Source organism: Lepisma saccharinum, chromosome 14 (assembly GCF_977018435.1).
Source record: "Lepisma saccharinum chromosome 14, izLepSacc3.1, whole genome shotgun sequence".
NCBI lineage: Eukaryota > Metazoa > Arthropoda > Insecta > Zygentoma > Lepismatidae > Lepisma > Lepisma saccharinum.
The window spans coordinates 27,548,278-27,564,329 of NC_139242.1; the positions used below are offsets into that span (position 1 = coordinate 27,548,278).

Here is a 16,052-nt window from a genome sequence, read left to right on the forward strand (position 1 = left end):
AACTAGAAGATCGCCATCTGCATCAGCTCCTTCGTTTCCCTTGATGCCTACATGACTGGGGAACCCAGCAAAAGCAAACTAATTGTTACTCTATTGGTATGGACATATCTGTGTATCAGTAATATTACTGATAACTTTAGCCATTTTTTATTACTTATGAATAAAAAATACAATTTGTATGTCATGTTTTGTGAAGTACATGTCTAAATAAGCAGTTCATTATTAAAGTAAATCATATTGAATCACTTGGTTACATATATTAATTGAGGTGAATGAATGTTCTGCAAGAATAATTTGCAATTTTGCATTGGCTCAGTTATCGGAATCAGTAAAATTTATATCAGTAGTCTATCAGTACTGGGGAATACTTCATATCAGTTCACTTTCTGAAATCAAACTAAATGAAGAATCCCTGGGCACATATAATTAAGGACTACGGTTTTCCAACTGTATTTCAGTGCACAAAATAACAGTCCATATAGAATAAATATTTTCACACTTTTGAGAAACAGAAATTTACAAATGGACAAAATATCAATTAATCTGAAATGTATTACAAGCCTTCAAAGCAGCTTGTGTGAAGAAAATCAACAGGTAGGAGCATATCTAGCCCTTCCGATGTACTTCAATGTGACTCGCTGATCAATTAGGTGATTTTCCCTGAGAATTTTACTTTTATTCAAATTCCCCGAGATTTACAGATTTTTCCAAGTGTGTGGGAACCCTGTCTCAGGCACTCATATTTGATTATTATTAATAATCATAGAAAAACAGGATACTAGCACCACCGAAGAAATGAGTTTTTGTTTTAGGTACACTTTATGCACAGAAAGGCTTACTACAGACTGAACCTACAGTTTAAAGTGGGATCCGAACCACTATGTGCCTCCACCGGGTATCGAAGCCAGGAATCCTTGATTACAAGGTGATGACGATACCACTGAACAAATGTACGAGTACAAAGTATCAGAACAGCCAAGTGAGAAATCAAATTCAACTTAACAAACTAACAATCCGAAAATGTGTTATTTATAGAATTAAGAAACCAGCTTTGTAATAAATTTAATAGAGATCAACAATATCAGGCCAAAGTTTCGTCATGTAAAATGTAATGGCGGTGGGAGAGATGGAAGATAATGATTCAGTTCCACAATCAGACTCTCAATTGTCACTCGTTAGTCTCATCATGTGTCGTGTGGAATTGTCCGCGAATACAAAGTCACTGACTGCCCAGTGTCGTTCTCGAATAGACCCCACACACACTTATCAAAGCATTCAACAATAGGTCTTTGTCGTGATGATTACAACAATACTTAATGGACAACACCCTATTGCTGTCCGCAGACCGGAGAACATTTTACAAGCAACTATATGGTTCAACATTGCACGCTACCTTATTTATATCGGTGTCCATGTATTTTTATATAATCTGATGATACCAACATGTAAATGAACTTCAACGTGTTTGGACCCGTTTAGTGAGGGTATACTGAGCATATATTGGGGATAATGTTAGAAAGGCGTATTTTCATTTGTTTTCCTCTCTTTAAGTCTCGCTACATACTACCAACAGATATGAAAAAAGCTTCAAAAAGCAGTGTTAGATCATAATTGAAACTACAATTTGTCCACATTGATGCTGCACAATGGACTTGTTCTAGCAAATACTAGAAAATTTAAAAATAGTATTGCAGCCGAAAACGCCAATCGTCACAGCAGGTGATGCCACATGGGAACTGCAAGTTCATTCAACACGCCTCAAAACTCCCATTCAGCATTTTAATATTAAAATCTGTCACTGGAAGCAACTTCGAAAATCTAAATACACTAATTACAATAAAAATCCTCATGTCGGTAATTTACAGTGTCTCACTCATGTTTAAAGAAAGACCCCTTGCCAGACACTAGTAATTGATTATATTGCATTTGCAACCAGGTGTCCACATTTGGCCATGACGAAATCACAATAAGGGTATCTTCTTCCAGAACATCTCACTCTGTCTCTCTCACAACGTTTTGCTTTGCTATATCTTACTACGAGTCAAAGAAATAGTCTTGTTTGTCACGACTAAACTTGAATAACAGCATATTTCGAAACTATTCTAGCATATCGTCGTACCAATGACAAAACCACGAATGTGCAAATTTTGACTTCTTCACCTAAGTGCAGTTTCTGACTACTATTTGTTGATGGATTCCTAGGCTAACTTATACGAGCTAATAAACAGTTATACGTGGCTACATATTTTCCATTGACATTTAAATGCAAATGTAGAACCTGGTTTTTCGCCAGGAGCTTGATTAAAAAAGAAGAAGAAGAAGAATACCTCAAGAGTAAGATTTAGAACATTCATTGTTTTCGCATTTGTGCGACGATATACGAATCCGCTCTTAAATTACAACCGTGTAGTGAATAACACAATATTTCAACTCATATGATGATCTGACAGCAACAAACAGCTCTGTGATCTAGTAAAAAAGTAAACATTATCTAAGGCAAGCAAACCCATTCGCTTTTGCCTGTGAGCAGAGGTGAAAACTAGTCAAAACAAAAATCTTAGTAAAATTACTGACCATTTAATCTTTTTAAAGGGGTAGGGAGGATTCTGAAGAATGCACAGCCTCCACCCCCATACATTCGAGGGTATGTGGCTTGCGTCCTGATGCCTAATAAGACCAGGACGTCTATTTCGCGAATGCCAGTTCTCCAGTTTTTCTTTCTTCTCTTTATTGTTCGATTCTATAGGTGTCTTATGCAGACATTCTGCAGGGTTGCTCGGTATACAAATATATATTACAATAACTATAAGCTAAACTATTAATTTACATCATATTCATAAATGTATTATTGCTCTTAAATTATTTTCCGCCATCCAACATCAATGTAACCAATCATGACACGTCTTGAACAATAAACTCGTATTTTTAAAGTTCTTTTTGCACTACAAATCAGGTTTCAAACAAAGGCGACGCAGTACCATAATAGAATGTCAGAAAACCAAAAGTAGCCCTCAACCTGCAATATTTAATTTTCTCAACAAATCGGCAATTACGTTAGGAAAATTAAAAATAATGATTAATCTTCTACTGAGCTGGACAAAGAAATACTATCTCAATGCAGTACACCCAACACGAAAAACTCACAAATTCCAGTCACCAACACAAAATTTACTGGCTTAATTGACTATTTGAAAAAACTGGCAAATTAAAGCACACGATTCTGGTGACTAGAAACTAGTTTCCTATGCATCTTCGGTTTTCTAGATATTTGGCGGACAACCTTTAGTTGAGATTTTGGTGTCCCACTTCTCTTCGTTAAGAGAAATCCGGACTTGTCATTGCCCACAACAGGGTCAACGGTCTGTATATGGGTGCGTCCATAGCACTCGTATTGAATTCTCTTGATATCCAACTGCGTTAGTGTTCAATGCTCAAATGAGTTCAAGCTCTCTATTGAAGAGAGGCAGTGCCGGATCTATAAACCGTAAAACCTCGAGGGGGGGGGGGAGGTCTTGACAAGCAATGCACACACTTTAACATGTGTCTGTAAAACAACAAACGTAATAATTTGTCCAGCACCGCAGAACAAAGAAGAAACCACCATCGAAATATTGCAAGGTAAAAAGATTTGTTGTTCATTTAAGTCGGCTAAGACGCAGTAGTTTTCCGTTACTAGCTTCTGTTTAATGTCTCATACCACTAACTGAAGATTAATTCTTTCTAACCGCATGTATTACGTCCCTAGATCTGTGGTGTGGAACTAGGAGTACGTACATAGAAGCCCAACCCTGCGGAGCAAGAAGAAAATCCCGTAGATAGAACAAAATTACTACTTACTTTGGGAGCCCTTAAAACTGATTTTCTTACCTAAAGACTGCTGCATATCCAACCGAGCGCACGATGAACTGGTAGCAAAAGCAATTACAGAAATATTATGAAACAGGTATTGGCCCATCATTACAGCTGAATTCTCTCTTTAAACAGCCCCTCAACAGTAATTTAAAATCATCTGTACATGATTTTAGAAAACTTCTGCATGAAAAGCACAATATAACTTCGCCTAGCACTCCACAGGTATGCCGACCTCAGTGGCGGAGTGGTTAGCAAAGGGTTCGAATCCGGGCCTGGTCACGGCTGTTCTATGTGAGTGTTCCTTCCTATCATCATCCTCATCGTCGCGATTAGACAAAATCGGTAGAAAAGCGACGCTAACAAAAATCTTTTTTTCCCCAAAGGTCACTGAAGAAACTGAATAGCAAAAGCTTTGACATATCCTTTCAAAAGTACGTGTATTTTATGTGGAAGGGACCTTTAGTTAGTAATATTTTGCGGGAGAACCCAAAATTTGTAGATCTGGCACTGAAGAGAGGAATAGCAAATCCACAAACATTTTCTCTTTCAATTTCATTCAGCACCGCTCAACATACTGACCAAACTTCGACATGAATTTCGCACTCGATCCTGTTCAAACTGTTGCGCCGTTGTAAACGCGGCTAGTGTATTCCATAACTGCTTCACGTGACACAAGAGGGAGTACTCATCCACGATGATATCGATTGCTCGACTCTCGCTAGCAGACTGGTCGATCGAGATAATTTATACCACGTTAAAATAAGTACTACTAGGTAGTTCTATTTCCAATCCGCAAAATTTTATCTTTTATTCCCAGTAATTGTTGAGTTGGGTAAATGACGTGCATTGATTGGTTTTGATTGCTGACCATTACCGAAATTTATGAAAAAAAAAGAAGTGGGGGTGCGACCATTATGTGAAGCTTTTTTTTTTTAAAAAAAATGTGTGTGTACTACCCGTACTTAAAAATAATTTATTACTACGGAAACAGTCTTTGGTACAAGATTAGGATGTACGGAATACTCGTCATATATGTTTAAACTGAATAGTAAACATCGATGCACACCAGTTTTGCGAACATTTTTGCGATCTGAAAATAATAACAACAACAACACATTACTTATTTATTTTAGTCGAAATATTACACATGAAAAAATTTACTGTAGTGTTGCTAAGTACGAACTGTATATCCGAAGATTCTGCGCCGCTATTATTGGTTTCGTTATTGGACGCGCCGATACGACGATTACGAGGTGAAATATGGTACGCAATGCCATTGAGGTAGTTTATAGCTTCAAGCGTTTGATATAATGCAAGGTTTGAAATATGATTTCTGGTCTGGAGAGCTAGGAAACAGTGGCGATGGGACTTGTGTCGCCCAATGAAAAAGCCGCTTGCAAGGCTCCCGTCCTAAGAGAGATGTTGCTCCACGGAGTGTAGATTCAGATAAGTTTAAGGGGGTATTTAAACTGGTTTAGCGAAGTTTCCCCTAACTATAATGGTTCGTTTCAGACATATCGAGCAGCTAGGTAGATAACCGATGGAGATATGAAGCGTTGATAAATTTTAGAGCAGCTTCTCAACCGTCGGGTCGTGGCCCTGTACCAGGTCTTGGCATTAATTACTAGGGAACGGAACTCTAGGTAATTAAATGTTTTTTCTGCGATAAGATAGAGACCCTCGTTTTTGCCAAAATTCTGATCATAGCCTTATATGTCAACACAGCAAATTTTATTTTACATAAAAACACATATTTTCCAGTTTTCCGTATGTAAATACATATTTTTCGAATTTTTATTTTAAATACATAAAATCACTTATTGGCTTCATCTACCTCGAAATCCTCGAAGGAAAAATGTTTATTCTCCGCACCTCTTTCATATCGAGATTTCTAGGTTTGTTTTGTCTTTGAACACGCTCGCTGGCAGACTTCTGGCGTCTCGCCTACGATCCTATTGGGGGAAAATATTACCCCCACCACTGGATCTAACGCACAAGTGCTAACGTCAAAATATACAGAATTTTTTTGGGAAGAAACAAGGTTTTCAAACTTTGTGCCAAATTGCACGTGTTTTTGGAAGCTGAAGTAGAGGAAGAGGAAGCTTTGGAAAACTTCAGCGTTAGTGGCATTTCTTGTGACGTGGAGCGGTCTTTCTCGCAATATAAGATGCTTTTTAGAGATAATCGTCACAGATTTACAGCGGAGAATTTGGAAAAACTATGGTGATTCAATGAAATTCTTCCAAAAAATAGCTCGCTAGGAGGTAAGCATTTAGAAACTGATTTCAGCTGTTAAAATGCATGTAATATTTTGTTTTTGATACCAAATGTTTTTCATTTTTGTCACATATTTTCCTGTTTTTATCACATATTTTCAACATTTATGACACATAAGAAAATAAATATTTGAGTTTTTTAGCACATAAAGTTCCGTTCCCTATTAATTACACCGGATTGGAGAGGTTTTGCTGGAAGTTGTCACTTTAGCTTGACCAGCAATTTTCATTATTAAGTATCTTGTAGATGAAACATTCTGGTAATTGGGACCTTTGGTGTTAAAAATTCAACCGGTTGACTACTTTCTAGTTCTAAAACTTAAACTGGTAACAAGACACCTACGGAAGAACGGAAACAGCTGACGCGTAAAGGCACAGTTTACAGCTGTTCCATTTAGTGGAGAAGATAGTTACGCACCATGTGTGCATTTATTTGAATATAGTCGGAATGGGGAATGATACTGAAGAAAAACGTGGGGGTACAAGAGAGTATGAATTTTTCCACATGTGGCAGGTCGAAGCGTTTTTCAAAGTTGATTATTAAGCTAGATACGATCTGTAAAAAATATGACGAAAAAGAATTATCGGAATCCCATGTATTTCTTATGGGGAATCAACTTCAACATCAAGTTACGGCTAATGAAACTCGAGTATCGACTTTTCTGCTGTGCAATCACTTCTTCAAACTGCCCTCTTCCCGTTGATATCATTTTCTATTCCATCGGAAGTTTGATATTCCCAAGATAACATATCAAAAAATACTCCCATATGCCCAATGCATTTCTCCTTGCCTCCTGACAAGTGTTGCCAAACCTGGTGCGCACAAAAGAGCTAAATGTCACCTTAAATGGAGTTAAAACTGACTTTCAAGGAGCTAGATTTACGAAGTGCTTCCTAGAGTAATGTTAGTTGCCAAAGGTGTGGGGCGCTGCTATTACCGTTAACTCTAAATTGATGACAATTTATTCTTAGTTTTCGCCATTTAGATACGGCGGCATCACCCATCTCATGGTCGTACGAAATCGAAAATAAAGGATTTCCTAATAACAATATTATGCCAATTTCACGTCAACACGGCGATATAAAAAAAAAAAGTAGCTGGGGATATAAGAGGAGATGGGGCGACGCAGCCAATATAATAATATCACGTCACGTGCAAAATGTATAATCATGGCAAAAGTTGGTCTATGTGGGCCGGAACCAGCGATGGTATCATAGTGAGGCACGGGGGCGGGCGCCCCAGTTCACAGGCAAACGAGTGCACGAAAGAGCCAGATCTGGCTCCAAGAGAGCTAAGTTGGCAAGACTGACTCGGAGGGAAAAGCCGGGCGGAGACTGTCTCGCATGCCCTTAAAATGAATATAGGTGCTCAAAAAGGATAATATTACACAGGGGATTTCCTTAGTTTTACCAATAGTATAGACATGTGACATAATAACCACGTGTGCTACAAGAAACACTATTCCTTCAACCAGCACTTGTGTAGTGTCTGCTGAATGTATTGAAATGCTTTGTGGAACAGCGATCTGTGTCGTGCAAAAAAGGAAACAAATGTACCGGAAGTGGTGTTCAAAACCTGTATTCACGCACACCTGCGGCCATCCCCCTGTTTCACAATTCCGTTGCGGCACCTTCACTCTGTTGAGTGTGTGTGTGTGTGCCTGAAGAGTATTCATTGTAGAAGTAACTACTCGTACTTCGCCGAAATGTCATGCAAACTGGAAGACAAAAGCATAGGTTCTCGAGTCTTTGCATGGGCATGTGGTCATTTACAAAACAGTAAACTCCTAATTGCTTTTTCCCGTTGTTCATCTGTTACGGTAACTACCATACGCTGTTTTTCTTCCCTTCATCAAGACGAAGGACAATGGTACGATAAAACTAACACATAAATGTCAAGACCGTTTGGTGCAATTTCGATTCTGATAAAAAGTTCATTGGTCATACCGAGATAGCAAAATTGCAATTAACCGGCGAACACACTCGACCTTGTTGACACTAACATTAAGAACTAGGAGTTCTAATTGCAGCAGACGAAGCAAGTTAGAGTTCTGCTTAGGATACTATATGCATTATATCTCCATACCCGCTATGCCACAGGTGGGTTTCATGTGACGTCAGGATGCGGCCAATTTTATTTTGTCGTTTACAAGGAATATCTACCACGTAGCGTTCGTTACGTCTGCACCAACTGCACGTTTGCTTTTAATCACGAATGTCTGCGTTAGTATCTACCGCCCGACAGCTTGAATTTCGTATGCTTACAAGAACTGGCCTCAATCATGGCTGCTCCAAGTCACAATGCAACAGTTTGTGACGTAGGTGAAAGGCACCTATACAGTATTTCATGGCATAATCGTAGCAATTCTTATGCCTAAGTGCGGGCCCTATGCATTCTTCCGGATACCTTTTATATTCAAGATCCATCTTTCTAAGTGTAAATCACAAATTGCGGTAGACAGTCAACGTAATAAACCACACATATTCTATGGGGACCCTAGACATATTTCTAGCGGTGGTTTGTTGAATATGGAAAACGGCAATCCACAGTAAAAGCGAGATAATTTACACGGAAAGCAGCTAGCGAGCTTCTGTTCAGTTCCTGACACCGATTAGGGTGGAATAAAGAACAAACTTGGAACATTTTTATGTTGCGTCGCTTTTCAGTATTTTAGGCTAATCGCGACCATGCAGATGAAGGACACTCAGGGTATTTACAATTTCGTAAAAGCAAAATTCCCTGTCCCTTCATCAATTTCATCATATCATCAAGTATCCTCATCGTCGCGATTAGCCAAAAGTGGCAGAAAGCCTAATTCAATCAATCAACGAATCAGTGGTACAGTGGGATGCACAAATATTGATCGGCAAATGGTCAAAGACTATTTTCATTATTCGTTCTCTCATATCCCAAGTGTTTTACATGCTGGCGCAGATTTTTAGCAGCTTCTTTTGGGTTCTGCTACAATTCTTGGAAGCACTTAAAGGGTAAAACAAAGAGGCAATCGGGACTTGTCCTACAGTTTAAAGAGGAATCCAAATCATATATACTCCTCTGGGTATAAAACCCGGGACCCCTTGATTACAAGGCGACGACGTTACTGCTACGCCATAGGCGAGGCCCTCACGATTTCTCTAGTGAAAGTGGTTCGATCCTAATTCCAAGTGATCATCAACCCTCACTTTATGATCCGAAACCAGAGTTGAAAAATTAGTTAAAAAAATCTACTTGATGTGTAAAATAGGTAGGCCAAACATTTTAAGACGCTGTCTCAACAAACTATAGGCGAACATTCGAAATCTATTATTCTATTACTGTATGTATTATGTCTAAAGCTTGAAGTGGAAATTGATGACCTTTTCGTTCGGGGTTCACCAGCGAGACAGGAGAAAATCCTTTCTCGCCAATGATGGTGAGAAATCAAAGCCACAGCCCCTACAGAGGGAAGTCACTCGTGCAGCTTCCAAAAATTTGAATTTTAAGGGTTGGGTCTTTCTCAAGTTAAAGCCGGGCGGGTGGAGCGACTTGCAGTCCAAACTAGCCACCACCTGGTAGAGTTTCCCTGCAGTGGCAGTTTGCGATCAAACGATTTAACCAGGAGGCACGTTGCTTCCCCCCCTCCAAATTTGACGGTTAACGGGCGGGCACCACTGTCAATTTAGTTTGTGCAGCAATTTTTATTTACAAATATACTGAAGTGGAAATATTCTGACTAATTGGAATTTTTGTGTGTCCGAGTTCATGCCAATGCAAATCAGCACTTAACCAAATTTTAACTATATTGGCCAAAGGAAACTAAAAGATTTAATTAGATCCAGTCGCTGTCAACTAATTTAAACCGGATTTTGTGCGTCGACAAGTCTGTATGAACTAATACTCTCTATGATGTTGCCATAATTTATTTATTAAATTTCAGGAGTAACGCATTCATTAAAGTATAACCGCAAAAAATAAATAAATATATAAACCTATTTACGAGTTAAATTGTTGGAATATATATATATATATATATATATATATATATATATATATATATATACCGGCTGCATGCTCACGAAGAAGCACTGACTTAGACCATACAACTATTGGTCTGTTTCATTTCCCTACATTGGAACATACATAAAATACGAGGAGTCGTCAAATGAAAACCTTAAAAGTGTCATAAAATGTTTAATAATTATGCCATTGTGATGAGATTTGGTGGTGCTGTTGCTCGTACTTTACTTTCTCTCCAATTGGTGGTAGAACAGTGTTGGTGACCAGTCGTCGTTGTAGGAGCACTTTCAAGATGGCCGCCCCACTAACAACTTGCACCATGGAAGAACAGCGTTCCGTGATCAGATTTTTGATGAGTGGAGGTATTAAATCTATGGATATTCATCGTAGAATGAAGACGCAGTATGGTGAAGCTTGTGTGTCACAGCAACAGGTATATGAGTGGAGTAGGAAATTCAGAAGTGGTGTGACATCTGTTGCAGATGCTCCTCGCCCAGGCCAAGCACATCGAGTTGTGACGCAGAGAATATAGCGGTTGCTAGAGGCCGTTCTACGGGATAACCGCCGAGTGACTGTGGATGAAATAGCTGCCATTATAGGTATTAGTCATGGTTCAGCACATAACATAATTCATGACGTGCCCCTGTTTCGTCAAGTGTTGGCCAGGTGGGCACCACGTCACCTGACAGACGAGCTGAAAATGCGACGTGTTGATGCCTGTGAGGAACTTTTGCGTAGCTTCAAACAAGAGGGTAATGATTTTTTAAAGAGACTTGTAACTGGAGATGAAACATGGGTCCATTATTACACTCCCGAAACAAAGAAAACAAGCATGGAATGAACCCATTCATCTTCCCCTAAACCCAAAAAGTTTCGTTCACAAGCATCTGCCGGTAAGGTCATGCTGACCCTTTTCTGGGACCAAAACGGCGTTAGTCTGGAGCACTACACGCCTAGGGGGGACACAGTAATTAGTGCTTCATATTGTGATCTCATGAAGAACCATCTGAAACCTGCAATAAGGTCAAAGTGACGCGGACTGCTGTCGTCAGATGTCATTTTGCAGCATGACAAAGCCACATACTGCCCGAACGACTGTTGCGACAATTAACGACTTGCATTTTGAGTGCCTACCCCATCCTCCTTAGTCCCCAGATTTGGCCCCAAGTGATTACCACTTGTTTCAACCACTTAAAAGAAGCCCTAGGACAGAAGTTCCGTTCTGATTACGCGACTGTGCATACGTGGTTATGCAATCAACCAAAATACTTTTTTTTTTCGGGGCATACAATCACTTTGTAAACGATGGGAAACTTGCATTCAATGTGGAGGGGATTATGTAGAAAAATGATAACCATTTGCTTCACTTCCACTGAATACATATATTTTTACAGCACTTTTAAGGTTTTCATTTGACTCACCCTCGTACATAAAACCCGACTGTGACACCAGATTTCTGCAAAAAAAGAGTACCCATCCTTGGTTCTTAGAGCAGTAATTACTTCACTGAGCGATCGTGCTTAACATACCATTTTATACATTACAAATGTAGCACCAGAATGTCAGAGTGAGAGAGAGGAGAGAGAGAGAGAGAGAGAGAGAGAGAGAGAGAGAGTGAGAGAGAGAGAGGAGGGGTCTCCCTCTCTCTTCCATAACTACATGTTCAAATTCACAAATAACTTGTTTTTTTAATAAAATATATATTTTTTACATCACACAGGTAACATCAACTGCAATGTGCCAAGTTGTTTACTAGTAAACAAAGCGTAAGTTTCATAAAATATTTATCAACTAAATGACCTACCCTGTCTGAGAAGAGTATTTTTAAAAGTCAACTATTACCGAAAAATACAGTGCTATTTCCATTTTGGTACGAGTGATTCAGGTTTGATCCCTGGTATGAGCACCAAATTTGTCTGACCCAGCCGTGTAAGACCGTGGTGGTCTAGAAAGCCAAACAAAAGCAGGGATGGGACCATAAGGTGACCACGTGCCATAGGATGAAAAGGGAGGCAATTGGTTTATTATTTTACCTAGGTGAATGCCTTGGGAAAAGGAACGGTTGTCAGTGAGAATATGGGAAAATTCTATTATTTACAGCAAGAAGAGGTGCTACAGGGTGCTACACAACAAGGCTGACCAAGTAACTTACCTCTTTTGGAAATGCTCAATATTGTACGATGATATCAGGTGCCATGTTGTCCTTTTGTGGGAAACGTGATATACTTCTGACAAATTCATGCAGTTCACCAGATCCTTCTTCAAGGACACTAGCTACCTCAGCACCAGATTTGACACATCAGACTTTTTCCTTTGAGGAATGATGTAATGAACAAAACCAGCCGACACACTTTGGATAAACTGAAGTACATCAGCACTAACATTGCCATCGTCACTCCTGTTATGCTTGCTGCAATCCTAGTCAATATCAGACTTGTAATATTGTGTTTACAACAGAGAGTGGTTACTGCATTTGTCATAATTACAACTTATTCAGGCATGCTGTATCACAGTGTGATACTGTTACAATAATTAACATTTCTGTAATCTTTATTTTACTGGGGTCAACCTAGTAGTGGAATACTATTCAAATCAATAACTCTCCAAACACAAAATTAAATTTGTCACTTCGTTGATTGACTGTACACTCACCTCAATTAGTACCCGGGCAGTTTGTTTCTTTATACAGCATATTTAGAGAAGACACAATTCAACTTACAAGTGTATCAATATACGTTATATAAAACACATCTTATTACTAACTTCGTTGACTCTGTACGACAACTATAATGCTGAACTTAAGTGGCCAATCCAAGTGAGGGAGTCCTACTTTTAAGAGTGCCATGATAGGTGACACAGGTGAGGTGCTAAAAAGGTTTCTTTCTCCAAACCACACCCAAATAGAAAAAAATTCAATTCCATTTTTATATGTAATACATACGGGGGGTGCCCACAGGAGGGATAACGGGGCAGAGCACACCATTAACATTCTTGTGGGGATTTGCAATATATATGTGAAGAAGAGAGTTTACACCTTGGCACCATGCGATGAAGCGGGTGGAGATCAGAATAGATTTCCTAAGTAATTTATTTACTACTAGGTGCACCATATTTAATCCTTTAGATGAAGAAAAGGAAGAATTTGGGAAAGGGGGGGCAGATGAAGTAAGGTGCTCAGTAAATTAAAAAAAAATGACTAGGTAATAGGACAGTAGTAGACATGCTGTCTTAATTAAATACTTTACGGAGATTATGACATTAGGGGGTGTGCCATTGGCCTTGGGGGGAGATGGGTACATCAGAACACACATACATTAGTTTAATTAAAACAAATGTCTGTACTACATTTAAAAGATTTCACGGGCTACTTTAAAGGTTAACAGGAAAACTTATATATATATATAAAAATCAAGCTTAAAGCAAGAGACTTTAGCTTTAGCCCAAGTTAGTGTGTTTGTTATAGTACATTTTCTTTTTCAATTTAATGAGGATGAATAAACGTTAAGGAAGAAATTTGGGATACTGTTTTCAGTGTAATCTGAGCCTCTGTGCTGTGCATCCACTGGGGATCAAAATCGGATTTGATTACAATGCGATATCTTTACCTAATCTTTCTTGAATCTCTCTTAATGGAAATAAATTTATGTACCCCTCCTATGAAAACCCGAAGCGCACATCACACCGAAGCCGCACATTATTTAATATGTACTGCCTAAAAGCATGCTACTAATTTTAAATGTGCTGGGAATAAAAAAAAAAAACTGCAAGTATTCTGGAATCGCCACCCCAGTGTCAATACCTCAATCCACGTCATCTTTGTTTTTACGTCGCTTTTCTGCCATTTGTTCGGTTAATCGCTTCGATGGGTAAGATTGGTGTTAAGATGAACAACATTCGTGCCCAGGCCTGGTGTAGAACTCTACGCCATCGCTGGCGGGTTCAAAATCAGACCATTTTGGGAGATCGGGCACAGAGGCAGCATCTGCAAGTTTTGAAACTAGTACCAAGCAGTGTGCTTAAATAGAAATTTTGACTGATACAGTAACATATTTACATGTATTTACGTCCAATATACTAAATAATGTTGAATCCAAGACTTGCGGTCTCTGAAAACTTTCCTGTTTATTTAACAAAAAAGGCATATTTATTGTTATACGATATGTACAAAAAACACTGTAGCGATTTACAAACATCACTATTCTGAGTTTTAGCTGCAATTTTTTGTACATGAATCATTTCATGAAGCTCGCAATAAAAAAATACAATGGAGAAAAAAGACAATGGAGTGATAATCATACACGTTCAGATTGGACAAGAAATGCTGTTAAATGGACCGAGAGAACGACAAATGACAAAGTGTTTTCTATTACATTCGATTCACCGACTGGCACACTATATCCACGAAAGAAAGTTACTACAATGGGTGTTAAAAAGACTTTTGAACAAAAATTGCACCGTAATCAACAAAGACCAGAATACACAGTGATTTTTCTAAAAGACGAATAAAATCCAATCCTCCTCCATCAAACACGCACAGGAAGCACATCTGACCCTGGTGTCAATTCCAGGACCTTTGGCTTCCGCACGGATCACGCTAAGCTTTGAGTTGATTTTTGTTATTTAGCGTCGCTTATCTGCCACTTTTAGCTAACCGCGACGATGAGGATGAGTGATTATATATTGAAGAAAGGACGAAGAACACCCGTGCCCAGGCCTGGATTCGAACCCGGGACCCCTGGTGTCGCAGCGTGTTGTGCTAACCACTCCGCCATGAAGCTCGGCTGCACCATGAAAATCGTTAACCACAGACACCGGTGGCGGGTTATATCGAACGGGTATAAGTTCTAGTGTATCAGAAAGCACAGTGCTGAAAATCAGATCTAGCCTCAATTATGCCATTTCCCAGATGTATTTCAGTTCAGTTTTAGCATTAATCAGACCATTATTAAAAACCTAGGTTACCGGTGAGCATAATATACATGAACTTTTATGTGCCTATACCTGCCAATGTATTGTGAATGGGCTAAAATAACCACTGTTCGGGATTCCACACATCCTCAAAGCTATAAAAGGAACCAACGTAACCATGAAACTTCATTTTCCTGCAAGGCGGAAACCAATAAAATGACGTAAACCGTGCATAATTACCTGAAACTTTTAACTTCTCATGATTCCTTTGTACAGTACGGCCAGGGTCTGCTTTCCACCTTCACAAGCTTTCAATGCACACGGCAGGAAACGAATGTTTATCACATCAGCTAATAGGTATGCTAATAGAAATTCAACTGGTTCCACTGCATTACATAACATAGGAACACTTTGCTATTTGTGTCTGCGAGAACTCAAAATTCATGCACCTCGAGTTTCTGAAAGCACAAACTGTTCCAACGAACACTCGATTTTTCGACTAACATGGCGAACACCTTTACACATCCCTTGCTTTTCCAAACACACTAGCAGGAACACACTACAGATGCTGCACTCCGACAGTGACCGCGCCACACCCTTCTCCCTCGATCAGAGTTTCCATGACGACAATCCAGCTCTTCTCCGAGCATGACGGCGCCATCTCTTGACGGAACAACAAATTAAACACAGGGTGGCCCAAAGTAGTACGTTTTTCTGCACTGTTGCGTACCGGTGAGCGCACCTAACGTGTAGCTGTCACGTTCTTGTGAACGCTTTGTCACGAAATGTTACACATGACATACCTCCCGCATGTGGATGTATTTTTTTAATCTTTACACAAGAAGGGTGGAGGCACATAGTGGATCGGTTCCCAATTTAAACTGTAGGTCCACTCCCAATTTGCCTTTTTGCGCATATAGCGGACTTTAAAAAATCAAACAAAAACAAGGAAATACGTCGGACCATGTTTTCATTTGGTAAAACGTAAAAGTTCCCGTGCCATGAAGGAGTAAGTATCG

The 16,052-nt window shown here is 39.3% G+C and overlaps 1 protein-coding gene across 2 annotated transcripts in view; it reads right to left on the minus strand.

Moving 5' to 3' along the window:
- Positions 1 to 16,052, minus strand: part of Gbeta13F (guanine nucleotide-binding protein subunit beta-1) — a 105,800-nt gene that overhangs the window by 59,255 nt on the left and 30,493 nt on the right. The window contains exon 1 of one of the 2 annotated variants that reach the window (XM_083135298.1): positions 15,274 to 15,647. The exons of the other annotated variant lie outside the window; for it this stretch is intronic. The gene's annotated coding sequence lies outside the window, so the exon portion shown is untranslated. Of the gene's footprint in view, positions 1 to 15,273; positions 15,648 to 16,052 lie in introns of those variants that run through there. 2 annotated transcript variants of the gene reach the window in all.